The sequence below is a fragment of the Amphibalanus amphitrite genome, unplaced genomic scaffold, assembly GCF_019059575.1.
Source record: "Amphibalanus amphitrite isolate SeventyFive unplaced genomic scaffold, NRLGWU_Aamphi_draft 000437F_arrow, whole genome shotgun sequence".
In the NCBI taxonomy this organism is placed as follows: domain Eukaryota; kingdom Metazoa; phylum Arthropoda; class Thecostraca; order Balanomorpha; family Balanidae; genus Amphibalanus; species Amphibalanus amphitrite.
The window spans coordinates 185,139-205,559 of record NW_024881931.1 but is presented as its reverse complement, the minus strand read 5'-3'; the positions used below and the strand labels follow the sequence as shown (position 1 = coordinate 205,559).

The 20,421-nt window shown below is 47.5% G+C and overlaps 2 long non-coding RNA genes across 2 annotated transcripts; both read right to left on the bottom strand.

Moving 5' to 3' along the window:
- Positions 1–15,332: 15,332 nt before the first annotated feature.
- LOC122391433 lies at positions 15,333–16,013 on the bottom strand. The gene is made up of 2 exons (XR_006258350.1): positions 15,867–16,013; positions 15,333–15,679 (listed from the first exon to the last, which is right to left on the bottom strand). It is a non-coding gene; the product is annotated as an uncharacterized LOC122391433 (long non-coding RNA).
- Positions 16,014–16,959: 946 nt separating this feature from the next.
- On the bottom strand, positions 16,960–19,773 carry LOC122391426. Its single transcript, XR_006258347.1, has 2 exons — positions 19,681–19,773; positions 16,960–17,268 (listed from the first exon to the last, which is right to left on the bottom strand). It is a non-coding gene; the product is annotated as an uncharacterized LOC122391426 (long non-coding RNA).
- Positions 19,774–20,421: the final 648 nt, after the last annotated feature.

Here is a 20,421-nt window from a genome sequence, read left to right as displayed (position 1 = left end):
CGAACTTTTCCTTCGAATTTTTCAGGTCAAGGCCAGGTCATCCTAGGTCACGAAAATTGTATATCATGTATCGGTCACGTGACGTATGTTTTATGGTCCATTTTACACGTAGATTTCGAAAATAATGTCTTCTGTGTCATTTGAGGTCATTTTCAACTGCATTTACCGTAGGTCAGGTAAATTTCAGGTCAGAAAAGCTCAAATTTTGAATATGATTTTCAACATAAAAGTACCTATCAGATGCAGTTTGAGCTCGGGAACACGATGGTGCCATTTATATTGCTGTACGACGTCAAAAACGTACTGAAAAATGGTTTTGAAAATATATAATTGTACAATTTTGACAATAATGCAAATAACTTGGCTATTTTTGAAGATATTGGGCTAAAACTTGCTAGAGTTGCTTATCAATGTATGTTCTATCACATATATTCCGGTTTTTGCGAAAAAAAACAACTTAAAAACAAATCAAAAATATATTTTTTGGTACCTAATTGTAAAAACATATTTTTCAAAATTTTCAAAATTTTGAAAATTCGAGATAGCAATTTGATAGCTGCGTGTATTTGCAGTCCACTGATACAAAGAAATTGTATCTAGCTTTAAAACTAAGCTCTTGAGAGCGTTTGCCGTAATTCAATATTTTGAATCAAAATCGGCCGACATGACGTCACCCTGACGCCATTTCCTGCCAAACTATGGCAGCTTGAAAGTTAAAATTTTAACACAAGGTGTCAAATTAATGCCGCTGAAGGTACTGCAAGTTTTGTGCTGATCTAAGAAACGGTTTAGAAGATATTGCCGAAAAACTAGAGGGGGGCTCTGTAGAGCCCCCCCCCAGGTCATGCGCGGGAATTGGGTGTCTTTCATTGGCTACCTTTCGTCAAGGTTAACACGCTTGTTTTTTCCTCAAAGCTCTAGCTCGATCAGTTTCGAACGGCGCGGGGGTCCAACTGACCCCTCCCCTCCCATGCACGCTAGTAGCTGGCAAAACACCAATACGGGGAGGGCAATCTAACAGCTCTATCATTTGATCTAGCCGATGAAGCGCTTCAATTTTCAATGTATAGGTACACTTCGAATGCAGCGACTTTCTTAAGCCCAATTCTCTCTACGCTTGCAAACCATGACAACACGGTGAGTGTCTGATTTAGTATATCCCATTAACTCTAAAAAGTGTCCCAATAACGTCTGTCGCCGCCTGGCGAGTCACGCTCCAAATTGTTTGTTGTGGCCCAGTCAATGCAATTCAGCTGCATGAGCTACCATATACAGTACCGTATAACTTGTTATGGTTTATGAGGCCAATGTTTCAAAATTGGCCAGTAATCTCACCTAATCAGGTAAAATAAGATGACTGGGGGGGGGGGGCTCTACAGAGCCCCCTGCCGTTTTTCAGCAATATCTTCTGAATCGTTTGGCGGATCACAACGAAACTTTCAGTACCCTCAGCGGCATCAATTTGACACCTTGTGTCTTCAAATTTCTAGCTACCATATTTTGACCAAAAATGACGTCAGAGCGACGTCATGTCGGCCGATTTTGATGCAAAATATTGAATTACGGCAAACGCTCTCAAGAGCTTAGTTTTAAAGCTAGATCCATTTTCTTTGCATGAGTGGACTACAAATACACGTAGCTATGAAAATCCTATCTCGAATTTTCAAAATTTCGAAAACTTTGAAAACATGTTTTTACAATTACAAAACATACCTATATTTTGTTGCAGATTTTTTTCGATGTTTCGCAAAAGCACTCACTCTGATGAACTACACTAGCAATTTTCAGTCCAATATCTTCAAAAATAGCCAAGTTATCAAATTATTGTCAAAGTTTTACGATTGCATATTTTTCGAATCCATTTTTCAGTACGTTTTGAACGTCGTACAACAATATAAATGACACCATCGTGTTCCTGATTTCAAACTGCATCTGATAGGCACCTTTTTTGTTGAAAAATTTCATTTTCAAAATTTGATCTTTTCTGACCTGAAAGTGACCTGCCTTCCGGTTCCGGTAAATTCAGCTGACAATGACCTCCAATGACACAGACGACACTATTTTCGAAATCTACGAGTAAAATGGACCATAAAACATGCGTCACGTGACCGATACATGATATACAATTTTCGTGACCTAGGATGACCTGACCTTGACCTTAAAAATTCGAAGTAAAAGTTTGTTACCCTCAGGTTATCTAGGGCATCTGTCTAGAAGTGCGTAAACCAAAAATGAGCCTGATCGGACTTGTTAGCCGGCGGTCAGAGCCCAAATTGTGAACTAGCAAAAATGTCGATAATTTTTACTTTGACCTGACCTGTGACGTCATCGGTGACCTCGAGGTCAATGAAAATAGGTTTCATTTGAAAGTGTTTCCAGGGCTATCAGACGCCGTTTGAATTTTGACGATCGGCACAGTAGTTTCGGAGATAGGAGGGGGGGGGGGGGGGCTCTGGAGAGCCCCCAGTCACTCGCGTTATGGAAAATACCCCAGTCATGCACGGGTTAAAATATGATTTGATTTCGATTTTTATTATTATTGAAAGTTCTTCGGCCTGACACAAGGCCATTGTAGAGGTATGGGATGATAAAAAGGGAGAGACATTATGATTTGCGGGTAATTGGCGGTTCGTCTCAGCGGCAGAGGCTGTCCCAGTGCTGTGCCTGCCCTGCCACTTTACCTACTTGTACTGGTCACCCTCTACAAAGAGTGTAGTTGCGAACGTTCAAAACACATGACTTGCCCTTACCATTCGTTGTCTGGTGGGGTGACGCCAGCCCGGAGAGGGCAGTGCGAGTGAGGATGTGGAGGGGATCATCCTGAGGACAGCAAGGACGGATGATAAATACACCTTATGGCTAGAATTGGCTACCAGAAGTCAAGTAAGCAACCGCAGCCAGCACCAACACGCATTTCAAAGATAGCGTCTCATGACCTTTTATACCTAATTGTCATTTGTAACATTTCCTGCCTGGATAATGGTGTATAAACTATAACCATCGGCATCCTGGACAACTTCATCCGAGCTAAAAAGAACTATTGCACAGCCTTCAAAGTTCATGCTATATCTACCTATTTACATGAAGGACCAATGGAAATTACTAACCAACAAGTGACAAGCATCGGTTCGCCACCCCCCAGTCGCTCCCCGAATGCCATTCGTGTGGCCGTAATGTCCTGGCACCTGGTGGTCACTTTGTGAAGCTGTGTCATTGACCTCGGCCGCTAGGTAGCGCTATCAGAGTCCGGTCTGCTGATACAGCGATAGCAAGCGAGATGCAGAATGCGCACAAATCACACTGGTGGGGCAGTGGTGAGCCACCCGCAACTTACATGCAGAGAGATGGTACTCATACCTACTTACTGTCGAACGGTCGCTCGGCGGAGACTATCTCTAAAAACGGGTCAGTGCCCGACCTCCGGCTCCCTGCAGCGCGGAGGAGGCCGGCGGTTTGGTCCGGCGTGCTGGATCCCGCGGCTGTGTTTGGACTTAGGTGTGTTCGCTTCTGTGTGGCCTGAAGTGACCTCGCTCTTTGGACCGTCTCGGCCGTCATTTGCGTCTCTGTCTGTCCGTTCGACCGACAGCGCGACGGTGGTGGTCACTTGCTATACCTACATACAGGTCAAAAGTCATAGTTCAGTCAAGTAGGTACAGTCAGTCAGTCAAGTAGGTATAGACTTGACATTCAGTCAACTCACAAGTCTGTACTTATAGTCATATCAATACAGAAGACCGAACTTTACGATAAGGTCAAAATAATTTTACCACCGGCACCAACTTATCTTCAGGTTCAAGGATCCATCTGGTGAATGACACCAAAAAGAGAAGAGGTGAGGTTCGAGGGATATACCGATCCAACCTTTACACTGCTTGACAGTGCCTGGCAATGAAATATCCATCACACTTCACAGGTCTAGCTTGCAAAGCGGCACTGCATTCCGACCCTGATTGACATGCAGATTGCCTACGTGCCGGGGAATTTTGCTAGCACGGGTATCGCGTTCACTAACACGAGGTCGAGCAACAACCCTTTCCAGTTCAGCAACACCATTTCGTTGAGCTGCCGACAAAACATACCGGTCTAGCAGCTTGCCGTCACTGCCCACTGGGTAACGCTATATTCGCGTTACCAACGCAACTGCGCTTGGAGTTTGAAATGCTGTCCCTTTGCAGCTGTTCCGTTCATCGTGTCACCCACAACAGACATCCCCTGTCGAATGACGTGATGGGTAGTTGAGGAGTCCTGCACCCCTCTCCTCACTCAGAGGTTTGTCCCAACTGCAGCACCCTCCCCAGACCCCACCCCCGCGCGGTGGCGCGGCTACCGTCCAGTGTCCAGTGTCACCGTCATATATCCATCGGTACACCGGGTGACAGGTGGCGGGTGTCTGCGTCCGCTGGCAGATTTACAGGGCTCGTAAATAGGGCCACTGTCCGGCGGCCTGCGGTCAGACGTGGCCGCGGTGTGTGTCGTTAAACCGGCCGGGGCGGGGCGGACGGCTGTGGGGAGACCGTGCCGCCCCCCGCCGGCAGCGACCCGCGGGAGTTCATTGTGTGTCGGGCACTGGGCTGAAGGGTGGTAAATTGCCGCCGCTGGGGGCCGCCGAAGGTGATAGCTCACCGTATACCGAACCCCTGAGCTGGTGCTGGACGACCAAGAAACACCTAGAGCATGTGGCGTAATGTCAGAAAGGAAACCGCATGTATTGATCGTAAAGTTTATCGTAAAGACTCAATAAAATGCAGAAAAATCAGGTACACTAAACCTAGGCAAGTGCGTTTGGGTGAGTCAAAATGACGTCGACCCGCCTGTCCTGTTTCGCCATCAGGGCCACAACGCTGTATTACAGACTGACAGAGTCTGCCCTATGTGTACTCGTAACTTGAGGAGGCAGTGGAGCGCGGGACGCCCGGCGGCAGATATAGAGTTGAGCGCCGGCGCTCCCCGCCACTCCCATCTTCAGTTCGCAGGGTCACGAGCGTCCGTGTCACGCCACACACCAGGCCAGCTCCGTGAGAACGCGCCGACGGCATCCGAAGCGTTATTGATGACTGCATTGTTCATAAATCGTATTTTACATGGGAGCGGCTCTTTATGACGTGTCGATGAACGGTTCACACGGCGAAACTATGCAAACAATGTCTATGGGTTGCATACATTGATGAAAGATAAACGAACATTATATTTCAATAACCTTTTTTCACGAATATGTTATGATTACGGAGCGAGCGAAGCGAGCGTAGTCTTTCCTTAGATTAACCCTATTAGTGGCAGGCTCCTGGCATACCCCTATTAGTGGCAGGGGGGGGGGGCTGTTTACGACCCCCCCTTGATATCTCGAGATCTAACGGGCCGATTTTCAAAATTCAAACGGCATTCGATTTCGCTCAACGTGATCTACATTTCTAAAAAATAAAAATTAAAGAATGTCTATAGGGGGGGTAGAGGGGGGTAAAAACGGGCAAATTGCAGATACATTTTAGACTGTTTATCACGGCCAGGTTTCTGAACCAATCTTAACGCAACTTTTGCCGATCGATAGAGAATGAACCAGGAATTCACATGGATCCTAAAAATATGCATTTTCAAAAATCATAGGCGGATACAGATCATTGAGATTGGGGGTACACAAAAAGTATAGTAAATAAGGTATTTGTTGGTACTGTTTCTAAAAAGGGCTGGTAATGGTCTTGTTATGTTACAATTTTCTTATGAGAGAACGACTACAATTGTATTGGTCATGCATAGGCGGTGTCAGGGCACCTATGTTGGGAGGTAAAACATAACCCCCCTTTTTGGACGCCTGGATCCGCCTATTATAGCAAAAACATGTCAAAAGAGGATGCACAATAACTGTATATGTTATCACATGATACCTTTCATTCACTGGTCGTAAAACTGGTGCAGCATCGTGATCTTCGCCCAAATGACTCGCTTCACGAATAGGATCCCCCAATTCCCAGTGCTCTGGAGCCGCCCCTGGTAACGTTATGAATTTGAAATTTTCAGGGAATGTGCCCAATTTAGTTTTAGGAAAAGTCAGAAAATTTCAGCATCGTAGCTTCAGCGGTTTCGGAGATATTCCCGAAAAACCTGAGGGGTGGATAAAAACAACCCCCCCTGCCACTAATAGGGTTAACGGAAATTTCTGAGTATGAGCGGCCGGCCGGCCGGCCGGCCGTGCGGACGCTTTTGCGAGGCTTATATCTCAGCAACCACTTGACCGATTTACACGCGGTAATTTTTGTAGGGTAGCTTCATTCCTTCTACCAAGTATTGGACTATTCCCGATGCATGTGGGTGACCCCTTATGCACGTGCCACGTGCAAAACGAAGAGGTGTCCGTTTTGTAATTGTTGCAATATCTCGGTAACTACTTGGCCGATTGCGCTGAAACTTGGCATGTAGGTAGGCACCCACTAGGCACTGCATATCCATGTGCCAGAGTTGGGGTGCTGCTGCACGTGCGCACGTGCAGGGGTCGTTTCCAGATCTCGAGAACGGCTGGACCGATGGCGCTCAAATTTGGTACACGGTTAGGGACCAGTTAGTAGGGTGCCGTGCACAAGTCAGTTGGGACCCATTTAGCACGTGCGCACGTGCAGGGTGCCGCTCCCAGATCTCGAGAACGGCTGGACCGATGGCGCTCAAATTTGGTACACGGTTAGGGACCAGTTAGTAGGGTGCCGTGCACAAGTCAGTTGGGACCCATTTAGCACGTGCGCACGTGCAGGGTGCCGCTCCCAGATCTCGAGAACGGCTGGGCCGATTGTGCTCAAATTTGGCACATCGCTAGAAACCGGTCAGTAGGGTGCCGTGCACAAGTCAGTTGGAGGTACCCCCTCGAAATTTCGCACGTGCAAGACTCACCCCCTCGCTCGCTCCGTTAGTCGCCCCAAAAGGCGCTATACTGGTTCAGTAGTGCCAGAATATGATTATAATGTTCATCATATGATTAAATAAACTAATAAGCGATAACGAAATTTGTTATCCTTTCTGTGTGGGACTGTGAAGGTCTTTTCCAAAATAGCTTACCGAATTTCGAACTGATGAAGACTGGACGGGGGATAGAGCCGGATGGAACGCAGGGCAAGTCTAAATATAAATCATCCAGCGGCATGTGTACAATGTACATATGTACATACATGCATGTAAACCCGCAGGGATCAGGTCGAACTGTCCTGTGGGTTTGGGAACGACTGATGGAAGACTACAACAAACGCCGCGCTGGTCTGCGCAATTGTCCCTCGCTGCACGCGCAGCGCTCTGTCGTATGTGCAGTCAGGAAGATCTATTTATTTTCATGCTTAATTGTGTAGGCCAGGGCGTCTAGTTTTGATCAATTTATGAGTTTCCTGATTCCTCTGCGTAGGCATGACAGGGTACCATTATGTTCGGTATAGCGCTGCGGCTGCACTGTTGTAACTCTGTAACAGCTGTCTGTATGTCCGCCTCGGCACGCTGCAGGTGGTGGGTATGAGGTGAGGACAGCCCTCTTGTCTTCTGGTATACTGTTTACAGACTAGAGCCCAAAATTTGAGCTGTCCATTGGTTGACATTAGTTATGGTCATGGATCAACGAAAACCTGGGTCCAAGTCAAACGGCCCATCATAATTGGGCTCATTCTTTGAACATTATTTGGACCCACTTATGACCAGGTGGGCTTGGAAGTCCAGAGATGGCCGTCGCCCGCCTCGCTCGGGTACCTTAATCTGTACCAGGTTGTTACCAAACGACGGCCGGCCAGTTGGTCGCTGTGGTGGCGGTTCCTGGTCTCCGGGGACAGGGGTGCTGAATATTGCCGCTGAAATGCCGTGCCGCTGTCCGACCGGGCCGGTCACAGGGCGAGTTACAGCCCCCACTACCGACATGATTGCCTCCTGCGAGCCATCTCCTCGACCAGCCGCATTGTGCTCCTGATTTGTAATGAATATATACGCACGGAAATGTGTAATAATTCTTTATAAAAGCGGCGTGCGTCAATGGTTAGGTCGTTTCCCCATCTGGCTACCGGCATATCTGGCCATTATCGTACTCTCTGGGGTCGGAACGGGCCGCGGTCATGCACTCGCAGCTCATTTTGGCACCACCGACCGAAGACACCGAAAATATAACATGCACCACCTCTCCAGCCACAAAACGAGTTTCTGGTTCGACCTTTGCGGAATTTCAATCAGCCAGTCAGCAGCACGGCGTGAAAAATGGTGGTCTTCCACCGACTGCAGCCGCACTGCGCGGTCCCCCTTTTTGTTCGAGCCACGGCCGGCGCTCGGCTACGATAAATTGCCGGAGGCGACGCGTCGGGGATCTCTCCCCACCTGATACACCGAGAAGCGGCGGCGAATTTACGGCCGGGAAGCGCCGGTAATACAGCGCGCTACGGCGTGACTCAGTGCGGCTCTATTGGAGCCACACCGGCGACAGCGGCGACGCCACCGCGACATTAGCCGCTGGGCTGGACCCGTGCGGCACACCGAGCGGGGCTCCACGGCAGCGCTCTGGGGACCGTGGAGCCGGGACGTTGTGACGGGAAAATGCGCTCAAAGTCAACCGGCTGTGGTCAGGCTGGCAGCATTAGAGGTGTCCGCAAATAGTCTTATACAAATGGATAATTAAACAAAGATGTGTTTTTGTATCTTGAAATATGAATGAAAGGGCTTCGGGACTCGCAGGTGTTGTCTACTTCGGAAGATGTAATTTCTACCAAAAGCCACTTGTTATCCCGTAAAATGTACACAAATGATGAAATCTGTCCTATACCTTTGATCAAAATGATTCTACAGCAACGTAGCGCACACTCAGTGCCGAGCAGTATTACGTAAAGTTTGCGTTTGATGTATGTGAGATCCATGCACAACACCTCAACCCTTACTCATTACAATTGGCATACGCCTCGTAATGCATTCACAGCATGACTCCCAATTGTCTTCAATCATCCATCCACGTTAGAGAGCGGGCGGCTCCATATGACGGCCGATGATATCGCACCGACAGTGCTAACTCCCCTATCACGACCTGCGCGGCTACGGCCGTCCTCAGTCGGCATAAACAGAACCCCGCCGGCCTGCGGGGCCGATCACACCGGGCCCCCGCTGTCCGTCCGTCCGCGCAGCGCCTCTGATCCCCGACCCTCTCACGGTGAGGCGAGCAGCGGCGCGGCACAGACGAAAAGCGGCGCACTTGATGGCGCTGCAGTCGTCGCGTCATAAATCATCATTAGTCCGCTTCAAGCGGCGACAAACTGGATTATCTTCTCTTTTCACGGACTCCGTGACTCAGGGAGCGCATTGGGGTGGTTAGGGGCGGAGAAGGGTTACCACCGCCCTGTCCCCTGTCGTACACAGCTGAGATGGTGTAAAAACACCATACGGCACACGCCTATACCCGTTATCGACGCGAGCCGGGCGGCGAACCGTCGATTGTCATGCAAATTGGATAGGGCTTGGTGTGTGTGGTGCGTGATTATTGGATTGGTGTGGATGGTCGTTGTGTGTGGAGTGCGGTGCATGTCATGGATTGAGAAGCAGTGTATGCACATTGTACAATCCAAGCAATGAACATGGATTTGGTTGGTGCTTGCGTGGTGCACCACAGTGGTCCGGTCATCGGCTTTCTTCCATTCAGAGGTGTGTTTGGTGAAAAGCGTCAGCAATTAGGTCGAGAAGTGCCAAATGTCCAAAAGAGAACGTTCAGCTTGAGATATTTCATTATACCATGCTTATTTACCTCTAGCAAATGTAAATTGTGGCGTCTATGGGGCTTACATCAGTGTTTCCTTCAATTACATTTGCTCAACTTCTTTCTTATCTTTCATCACGGCCAGAAGCTTCACCCCTCAGGTCTATGGAGGAGGGGAGGGGGGAGGGGGAGGGGGTGAGCAAACATGTCACCGCCAGGACTGATGGGCTCCGGATGCACTCTGAACCGACAGCGATAGAAACATTGTATCTGCATGACCGGACGGGTGCACTCGGCAGAGGCAACAGACGACAGACAGCTCACAGACAGACAGACTCAGACAGACGGACGGTCAGACAGACAGACAGACACACACAGGCCACCGCTCCTAAACAGACCCTGACAGAGACGGATTGCTCAGATACAGACTATGAGGGACAAACGGCCAGACAGACAGCGGCATGGGCCAATCTCACCGCTCCCAGACAGACCTTGGCAGAGACGAAAAACTCAGATGCAGACAATCTGGAGCCAGTAACTGGCCATGATCATTCAAAAGAGTTTGTAAAATACGTTGTGCTGCTGAGCTATTCGATTAGTCATTGGCACTTGGCAGGCAGTTATCCGCCGCTTGGATAACTAAACCTGCTCCATATCTGGCCATGAGCCCATGTCTTTACCGGCAGAGCCGTCACTTCGACGAAGTGCTATCGTACATCTTACTGTTTATCACACCCGTCAGGGAGAGCCAGAAAGTAGTCTACATGCCACCAGCAGCCTGACATTTGTGTTTACAAGAGAGCTGTCAATGTGATTTTGTGACGTCCAGAACGATGAAATTCAAACAATGCGTGAGGTGGACAGGCGCCAGACGTGTCTCCAAATATGCATGCCTCCACTGCCTCCACCGCATAGGCAGTAGCGCCGCTTCTGTTCATTTCAGTGCCTTGTCTATATGTTTTTCACACCCAAATCGCTTCCTTTCCATCAGTTTCAGCGATACCGTGCTCTGACGACACATTGACCCAGGTCTGCCTATGATTCAGAAGTACTCGACGGCATTACCCCTCGTTGTCAGGCAGGATCCACAACTCTTCATACACTTGTTTATTCGTGGTGCTCCAACGAACGACATCCAATCTCGGCGCTAATCTCTGCTCGTAGGCGAGCCAATCAGCTCTGATCCGATTATATAAATTGCTTTATTTCCTCTCGCCACCGGGGAAGTGTACTGCAGGGTGTCTGCTCTGACATCGGATGTGTTTTTCTTTTCTTCGCTAAGTTGGCATGATTTTAGATATCATTTTAAGGATGCAAATATGGTGTGTGCTCATTGTTTGATGTTCATTCATGTCATGAGTTTTTTTTAAGAAACATGGTATTTAGTGCCATACAAACGCTCAAAATAAGCTTTTTTGTTTTATCTTGTTCGAGCATTGGCCTGCTGTCTTCTTATTGCTACCTTGCCACCGGGCAGCATTCGCAAATAAAATGGCATGTTGTGTACTAATGACTACCAATAGGAAATGAGCTCATTGATACTCGTATGTATTGCACTGATTGGAAAGCTAATCTGCAATTTAATATTCTATTACATATGATCAAGTATGCCGGCTAAACCTCGAGCATTTTGTCCCCTAACATCGAAACAAATCACTTTCAGCTCACATGGCTACAGGGCGCCCACAAAGGACCATCCCTTCCACCTGGCCGTCAGCGTCCACGCCGCTGTCGCCGAGTGTTATCGATGATGGTGTTTTGATCAGAGACCCAAAGCCGATCGGATGTCAAGGTAACGTGGTATGCCACGGTACGGCGGACTATGTGAACTGCAGGAACCGCGCTGTTCTGATACGGCCGAATGGCGCAGTCACGCCAGAGAACAACAAATTCCTGAAATATTTTTGAGATTGACAGGGAGATAGCAGGGAATTTGTCTAGACAAAATTTGTCTTTTTTAATAGGCGTAAGTCGCTTTCCATCTTTAGGAAAGCATGCCATGTACTTGTTGATCTGGAAACGGCAGTCGAACCTACGAGACAATCCAACTTCTGGCCAGAGATAAAGTAAGAAGCCTTTAACCCGCGCCCTGCTGGGGGTCCTGGATTTCCACGCCCTGCTGGGGGGGGGTGTTTGAACACCCCCCCTTGTAACTCGGCTCCTGGGCAACGTAGCGATACGCGGAAGGCGGCGTTCGAAAGAGCGTAAAAAATAATGACGAAATCACTTCGGTCAATTTTTTGGTCAGGTCAAAGGTCAGGTCACCAGAGGTCATTGAAGGCAAAATTTCGCCGATTTCCAGGTCGAATGTCGAAAATTTCCAAGAAGCCAACGCATAACTCGGGAACCAATAGAGCTACAGCGCCGCGGAAAAGCGCATTCGATAGCCCTATTAACACCCTTTCTAAGTAATTCTCTCAGATTTGACCTAACGTCAACGGTTTTGCCTGCAGGGGGCAAAAACTGCAAAAATAGACGATTTTTTCGGAAACAGTTTTTCTGCAATAACTTTTGACCCAAGCCTTGTACGAGATTACTTTCACCGGCATCGTGTTCCTCTCGTCAAGACGCATCGAATGAACTATAACTTGACCTTGAAAGGTCAACTTGAAAATTTGACCTCAGGTCAAGGTCATGACCTGACCGGAAAGGGTCATGTTGCATATCAGTCGATCCGTATCGTCGAGCTGAACACATATAAGGCATTTTCATCGCTCTAGCATGCCTCTATCAAAAGTTATTTGCGAAAAACTGTTAGACACCATTCGTGACCTAAGATGACCTCAGGGCATAAACAAGGGTCACGGACACCATTTTCATGTTCAGTGTGTCTAAACCACTTGTAATTCGGTGTTTGGGAGTGTTTATAATGTCTTTCGTCCAAAAGAGGCGCATTTCAATTTTCTCCCATTGACTATATAATGGGGAGGTCGCAAAATTGACCTAACCTCAGGTCATCGATATCAAAATTCTGAGATATACATTTTGTACATGCTATTGCTCTTAGCAATCGCTGAAAGTTTCAAAGCAATCGGTCACTCGGTGTAGCTATGACAGACATTGAAACTTTTTATGAGGTGAGGTCACTTCAAGTGACCTGGTGACCTTACCTTGAATGACCTTGGTCTGAAATTTTCACAACATGTGTAGAATTGATGTATGATAAGGTGTACCAAAAACGGCGGCGCTCCGCGCCGCCGTTTTTGAGATATTCCCGAAAAACCACAGGGGGGGGGGTGTTCAAACACCCCCCCCCCCCAGCAGGGCGCGGGTTAAGATACGAGGTCACGAGGACGGCAGATGCAACTCCTTCAGTTCGTCAATCGACCGCTGGCTAGCTAACTCATCATGTTCAAGCCTTGGCACATAGTTACTTGCGGGAGGATTTAACAGCTCCTTAGCGCACGACCTCCACTCGCAGAAGAGAGTCGAGCAGCCTCGACCACACTGTGGGCGGGAGCCGCCTCGGCTTGGAAGGAGCGTGGGAAACCCTCGATGGCGAAGAAGAGAGGGCGTGTCAGTTCCATCCGAAGAATGTCATGAGAGGGGCAAAGCTGATGGCCTCTTCAGGCAGTCGCGTGAGAGGCAGGAAGGCCTGGAGCGGGACAACATATGAAGCATGTCGTATTTTGAAGAATGATGTGACTGCCAGTGCCTATTGCCTTCGCCAAGTGCCTACCGACCGCCAGTTAGACAGTGCCTGCTGGTGTCGCAGGAGTCAGTCGCTGAGTTGCTGAGTCATCACTGGAGGTGAGTCATTCCTGCTGAGTCTCGCCATCTCGGCTCCCTCCGCCTCTCTGTAAAACAGGGCTCACGGCGCTACCGGGGAGACCCGATCACGCGGTGGGGACCCGCTCCGTCCCCTCGCCCCGGCTAAGACAGTTCATTTCATCACGGTAATGCGTCGCCGCTGGGGTGGCGAATGGGCGTCGGTTGACAGGAAACGGTCCAAAGACAGATTGCCAGTGGCCCACAGTCTCCACATAAAAGGGTGCGAGTGAGAAGCTAATTTCAAAGAGATTAAATCCTGTAATATGATGTCGTACCGCCAAGGATAGTATCCAGTTCCACATCAACGTTCTATGTATGCCAGTGGTGGTATGTTTTTTTTTATTATGAGCATATTTTTAATTGACCAAATCCTCAATGTAATCTGAATAAAATGACAAATAGCAAAAATTCGGGTATATTCGATCACAGATCTTTGTCAACCGATACCAGCAGGCGCCACAATTGTAGATGTCAAAATACTTTTTGTTCAGTACACATGCACAACAGTAGATATGTCCTCAGGGAAAAGATTTATGGTTGGTAATTCTAAAAGTCGCAGCAGTCAAACATAATATGTACAGGGAAAAACCTATACACAAGATTAAAGTGCGTGTGTGCCTAAGCATATACGAATTTAAGATGAAACAATACTTGCGGATCAATTAAATGGGCAGCAAGTTACACTCTTACCCTGGACAAAGTTAGGGCACATATAACATTTACACTGTGCGAAACAATTAAATGAGCATATTATACATAAATGAACATTATATACGTAAATGAGCATACATGAGCGTATTATCATACTATGACTACTCATACCCTGGACAAAGTTAGGGCGCATACAGCATCTATGAAAACGATCTACACAATCACTTTTTAACGTGGTGAGCTCTTGAAAAATGCTACCCTACTTTGGAAGTAGCTGCCAGGAGGTGCTGTTATCGTTAATAGCTGGCATCCTATCGCGGATGGTGATGGATTCAGCAATCCTCCTGTCAGCTTCATCCTTACATTTGCGTACGATGCGTGCTATCAGAGTCGTGTCCGTTGGGGTCAGGTCTGGGTGCTCGTGCGCGAAATGTTCACCCATTGGTGTGCCTAGTTTCTTGTTGGTGCCATCTCGTAAGTGTTCGTTATATCGCAGTCGTATTGGCCTACCGCTTTCTCCTACGTAAGTTTTGTTGCACAGACTACATTTCAATTCGTACACTACGTTTTTCGTGTGACACTTTCCCCGCAGCCCAGCTTGACATGCGTGGCAGTGCTGTCTGCGACTTTTAGAATTACCAACCATAAATCTTTTCCCTGAGGACATATCTACTGTTGTGCATGTGTACTGAACAAAAAGTATTTTGACATCTACAATTGTGGCGCCTGCTGGTATCGGTTGACAAAGATCTGTGATCGAATATACCCGAATTTTTGCTATTTGTCATTTTATTCAGATTACATTGAGGATTTGGTCAATTAAAAATATGCTCAATCATCAATATGATTTTCCTCACTACGCTAAACTCTCTTAAATGTTTTTTTTTTGTATAATAGACATTACCAGTTACTATGCAATAGTGGCAACAAAATATGATAATTTATAGCTGAAGCCCAATTCAATCCAATGCTTTCCATCACTATTTAGCTGCAAAGTGCACTTGTATTACATAGGTAAGCGTTACAATGTGCAAATGCTCCTACCTACTTACGATGCTTATGTAATGCTAAATAATCAACAACAATAGAAGACACTTTAAAACCCCAACTTAGCGATGGAATGGGCGGGGCGGCACCAAATAAGACCTCAAAACATCAAAAACATCGGTCACACACAACAGCAGTTCGGTTGAATGAATCCGAACATAAAACGCTGAGAACAAACCAATAGCGTTTCTGGCTGTATTTGCATATCGTGCCCAAACTAAAAATGCCACAAAGGTTTCATCGTGTGCTGCACTTACGTAGTTTCTTCTTCTGAAACACCCATGGCTTCTCTTCTTCCTTCTGCCGTGGTGTTACATGAAGTTGGTGCAAACTGCAATTACTCCCATGCCGACCAACGTTTCAGAGCTGGCTGGCACAACGGGAGGGTGAATTAGCCTCTCCTGGGACAGCTATCCTGCACGGGACATTGGTCCGGCACGCAGAGGCACTCGCCATTTTTCCGGCAGCAGTATGGCTCTGCCGTCGGGCAGGGGATAATCGGGTGACACCACTGGTAGTGGGACGTACCTGAAGTCACACAAAATGTCACAGAGTCACACGATTATCTATCACCTAATTCACGGCACACGGTCCGTGGATAATATCTAGGCAAGTAGCTGCCACGTCTGATGCTTTAGAGCAGGTCATGTGGCGTCTGTATTTTTTTTTTGCACAGGAAACCATTATCAAAGTCTCTCTTTCTAAAGACACTCACCATCTACCGAAGCTGTGGCGAAGATCACAAAGAGAAAACAAAGGCCAACTATAAGGCGAAGGAAGCTCATGTTCACAGATCGGGCCACCACAAACGAATAACGCCGGTTGCCTTGCTGACTGCTGTGACAACTGACAATGACGCACCAAGAGGTGGACGTGGCGGCCGGCGGGTGTGTCACATTTGTGACGCACGTGATAGGTGACTTGTCAGTGTCGGGCTGTCAGCCGTCACAAACTGTAGTATGAAGCGCAGTATGTAAGATCAAGGGGGACGACGTTTCTGCACGTTTTCAGCATGACGCAATACTGTCTTGCTCTCTCTGTTAGTGCCGGGTTCTCTTGATCGGTTGGGTCTTATATTATATTTTTGACGCATACTATTATTAACTTCATTTCAAGCAAATGTTTCACTTATAAGTAACTGTTAACATGTCACCAAGTAAAGTTTACCTTCTCTTTCTGCATGCAATTGCATCGGGTCAGAAATGTCACGCCTATAGAAATCCTATTTGGTGTGGACTCGCGATCTGGAGAGATCCGTGAGCTTTGTGAGTGCGAGAAGGTAGCTCTCCCTCAGACTCCGCTGTTCGGGACCAGTTTCGAGATATACATGGCCTCACAGTGCACACCTGCCCAAGATTGCGACCGTGCTCAAGCTGGAGCTGGTCCGTGGATTACTGTTCAGCGCAACTGTAGAAAATAAAACCAAGGTATGCCCCTCTGGTAACCTAGCAGCCCACTCAACCTCAGGCTCCTGCCCAGGCGCCGGTGGGTTCTGGTCCTGCAGGAATGGGCTTATACTGGAGGCCAATCTATATATCTATATATGAGGCTCATATTGTGCCTGCTTAGAATTGGGTTGCATGCTGGCTCCCATACTGGGCCTGGAGTAAGTGTAAGGTCCTCCGTCCTACCACCTTCTGATGCACAGAAAGCCTCTGCGGATATACACATACTTGCTGTATCTGCAGATATAAAGAGCGTGAAAATAACTGTCCCCTTCAATTATGCGCTGGACGGAATCAAATAATGTTATGCAAATTAGCCACATTCAACAGCGGTGCAATGAATTGCACTGCAAACACGAAACATTGAAAAGAACAACACCAATGTATGATGTATTTGTTTGTCGTACCCAAACTTTAAATGACAAAGGGTCAATCATATGCTGCACTGATGTAGTTGCTTTTCTGGAACACCACCCATTCTTCTCATCCTCTTGCTGCCGTGCTCTGACGTGTAGTTGATGCAAATACGTGTATATTCCGAACATATTGGAGCTGGCTGGCACGCTGGCGGGGCGGATTAACCACTCCCTCTCCTGCTACATATCTGCGCAACAGGACATGGGTCGGGCCCACAGAGGCACTCGCCATTTTGCCAGCAGCAGTATTGTTGTCCTGGGGGACAGGGGATGATTGGGTGACATCATTGGTAGTGGGGCGTACCTGAGGTCACACAAAATGTCACAGAGTCGCCTGCCTGGTCAACTAGCTCGCAGTACCTATAAGGTGCGCGGGTAATTTTTATGCGATTGGCAAACACATCCTGATGTTTCAAAACACGACCTTTTGAGTTGGCAAGTGCTTTAACGTCTACATATACCGGGTGTCCCAAAAGTAAGGTCATCATTTGTTTTGGCCACACTGCCAAAAATACGCGATGGATAGATATAAATAGGACATCATATGAAAGAGCATTTTATAAAATTTTATTCTGACATACATATGAGTCAATACATTGGCTCGTAGCCCCACATTTGCTGCTTTTCTACATGGCTACCATTTCGGGCCGCGTGCATGAATAGACTACGTTTGACTTCCTCCACTATTCTGGAGCGATTCTCTGGTGAGATGCCGCCTATGTTTGCTCGGAGGGATCATCCTTTAGTTCTTCCCGGCTCGTTGGGTTGTCCTAAAAGACAATCTTTCTGTTGTGTATCCAGAGAATAAAAATATGAAGGTGTAACGTCAGGTGACCGCGGAGGCCATTCAATGGCGTTGCCCTGACTGAAAATTACGGGATCTCACATCCACTCTCGGAGACAATGCATGATCTTCAGGACGGTGCAAGCATAGTCTCCATCCTGCTGAAACCACTGCTGGCTGATGGTGTCGGCACAGCTGCGTTGCGACGAGCGGAAGAACCACTGGGAGGACTCTCGGCCACCTCTCTTGATTTATTGTCACCCGATTCCCGCTGTCGTCCTCAGGACCTCGAAGCACAGGTGGCTAAGTATACATGCCCTGTGCGTACATTATACCTTTTTTCTGACGTTTTACCGGTTGAGGCGAAACTATGCATGAGTTCAGAGATAGGGCGAGCTGATAGGGTCTGCTTAGGGCCGAAAACTGGGCGGTATTTACCCTTTGTTTTAATGACGGACCCTCTCTAAGAGTTGAATTTCGACCTTCTCAGTTTTATGCCTACTGTTCGGTGTAGTTATGATCAAAAATGGTTTAACCCGCGCCGTGCTGGTGGCCTGAACTTTCCGCCGAGTGCTGGGGGGGGGGGCGTTTTCACGCCCCCCCGTCTAACTCGGCTCCTGGGCCACGTAGCGACACGCGGTAAGCGGCAATCGAAAGAGCGTCAAAAATAAGGACGAAAACACTTCGGTCATTTTTTGGGTCAGGTCAAAGGTCAGGTCACCAGAGGTCACCAAAGGTAAAATGTTGACTATTTCAACATTTTGGAAACTGCCAACGGCTATCTCGGGAACCGATAGAGCTACAGCGCCGCGGAAAAGCGCATTCGATAGCCCTTTAACAGACCTTTCTGAGTAATGTTCTCAGATTTGACCTCAGGTGAACGGTTTAGCCTCCAGAGGGCAAAAACTCCAAAAATAGCCGTTTTTACGAAAAACGTTTTTTCGTCAATAACTTTTGACTCATAAGCGCCATGACATTACTTTTGCCAGGATCGTGTTCCTCTCGTCGAGACGCGTCGAATGAACTATTCGTTGACCTTGAAAGGTCATTTTGAAAATTTGACCTCAGGTCAAGGTCATGACCTGACCGAAAAGGGTCATGTTGCATATCAGTCGATCCGTATCGTCGAGCTGAACACATCTGACGTGTTTTCACCGCTCTAGCACGTCTCTATCAAAAGTTATAGCCAAAAAAACTGCTGGCGACCGTTCATGACCTGAGATGACCTCAGGGGCACACAGAGGGGTCACAGGTGCATTTTTCCTATTCAGTGTGTCATGTTTACCTATGAACCGATGTTTGAGAGCGTTTTGAACGATATTCGTCCAAAAGAGGCGCATTTCAATTTTCTCCCATTGACTTATAATGGAGAGGTCGCAAAATTCACCTGACCTTAGGTCACAGATATCAAAAATCCGAGATATACATTTTATACATACTGTTACTCATATCAATCGCTGAAAGTTTCAAAGTGATCGTTCAGTCGGTGTAGCTATAGCGAGCCTTTGAACTTTTTCTGAGGTAAGGTCACTTGACGTGACCTGGTGACCTGACCTTGAACGGCCTAGGTCTGAAATTTTCACAACATGTGCGGAAATGATGTAGGAACACGTGTACCAAAAACGGCGGCGCTGCGCGCCGCCGTTTTTGAGATATTCGCGAAAAACCTGAGGGGGGGCGTAAAAACGCCCCCCCCAGCACGGCGCGGGTTAAGCATGCAAGAAAATAATTTTATGGATGTACCTTGCACGTGTTAAAATTGGAAGTGATTCGGACTCTTACTTCTCGAGATATTTAAGTTTTAAATCATGACCTTACTTTTGGGACACCCGGTATGTCTGAACAAAAAATTAGTAATCGCAGTTCTTCTCATACAAAACTCACCATTAACCAAAGCTGTGGCGAAGACCGCCAACAGAAAACAAATGACAACTATAAGGCGGAGGTAGAACATGTTCACTGATCGGGCCACTACAAACGAATAACGCCGTGTGCGGTGTGACGCGCCACATAGATATACGTGGCAGGAATGTCACATTTGTGACGCACGTATGTGACAGGTGACCTGTCAGCGCCTGGCTGTCAGCCGTCAGAGGCGGTGTGTGCATACGGAGCGGGTTCTGTACGGTCAAAGGTAACGAGATCTCTGACAGCACGATTTCAGCGCGACGTCACACCCCTCCGTCACTGCGGGTCTCTCTGGGATGGGCTGAGTCCTACACAGGGCGTTCTAGCATACTATTTACCATTTTCCCAAGTAAATGCGTCAGTTACTAAGCAGGTACTACCAATCATAGATAATTTCTCTTTGGAATGCACTTTTATCGGCAACTTTTTAACATTGTTAGATTGCTGCACGACGGGTCACCGCTATCGTTTCAGAGCATATTGCGCAAGGAAAGTAATGTACGAGTATGTATCAGAAGGGATATATTTATAGTGATAAACAATAATGCAATGTTGAAATTGGTGAAGGAAGTAAATGAAAGAGAATATTGAACATCAGCAACAATAAACGTCACTCCAATCGAGCACTGTGAAGCGCGAAACCAAAGCTGCTTCTTATACCGACAGCTTCCATTTAGCAACAAGACATCCATAGCCTTCCAGATGGCACGGTTAGAA